The sequence below is a fragment of the Megalopta genalis genome, chromosome 9, assembly GCF_051020955.1.
Source record: "Megalopta genalis isolate 19385.01 chromosome 9, iyMegGena1_principal, whole genome shotgun sequence".
NCBI lineage: Eukaryota > Metazoa > Arthropoda > Insecta > Hymenoptera > Halictidae > Megalopta > Megalopta genalis.
In genome coordinates this window covers 3,635,001-3,636,064 of record NC_135021.1, presented here as the reverse complement: position 1 = coordinate 3,636,064, position 1,064 = coordinate 3,635,001, and positions in this window count along the sequence as shown.

Below are 1,064 nucleotides of genomic sequence, written 5' to 3'. Positions count from 1 at the left end.
TTTGTGGAATCGGTAACCTGGAGATATTTAACATAACGCGGATCGACTGTCTCTGTCTCTTTCTAGATCGGAATAATCGATGTTTCCCGGCAAACTAATGGGAGTTTAATTAAACTTTATGCATCAAATCATTCAGTTTGACTCCTGCAACACAACCAAACACTCTCTGTAATTTTCTGAACTGAAAAACCACTGAAATTGCGCTCGAAATGCGGAGCGACGGGTCGACGCGTCTGCACTGTGCGACAGCTAGTCAAAACGTCCGAACAGCGTATTGTTTTCGATCTCTTGGTATAATATTCGTATTCCTTGCTGTGTATAGCTTCCGATCGATTATTGCAATGGTCAAAGTTCCAGCGGCGTAATGCTTTCCATAAGATTACATTAATATAACCAGCGGCATATTGCTTTCTATCTTGTAATGAAAATTTTATAACCAAGTACCAACGGCGTATTGCTTTCGTTCGGATAATGGAGATTTTACAACCAAGTACCAGCGGTTTCTGTCTTATAATTAAATTATTATAATAAAATAAAGTACCAGCGGCGTGTTACTTTCGTTCGGATAATGGAGATTTTACAACCAAGTATCAGCGGTTTCTGTCTTATAATTAAATTATTATAATAAAATAAAGTACCAGCGGCGTGTTACTTTCGTTCGGATAATGGAGATTTTATGTCCAGCGGCGTAGTGCTTTCTATCTTATAATGTAATTCTTATTACAAAGTACCAGCGGCGTATTGCTTCGTACCAGCGGCGTATTGCTTTTTTACCAGCGGCGTATTGTTTCGTACCAGCGGCGTATTGCTTTTTTTTCCAGCGGCGTATTGGTTCGTACCAGCGGCGTATTGCTTTTTTTCCAGCGGCGTATTGCTTTTTTTCCAGCGGCGTATTGGTTCGTACCAGCGGCGTATTGCTTTTTTTTCCAGCGGCGTATTGTTTCGTACCAGCGGCGTATTGCTTTTTTTCCAGCGGCGTATTGCTTTTTTTCCAGCGGCGTATTGGTTCGTACCAGCGGCGTATTGCTTTTTTTTCCAGCGGCGTATTGTTTCGTACCAGCGGC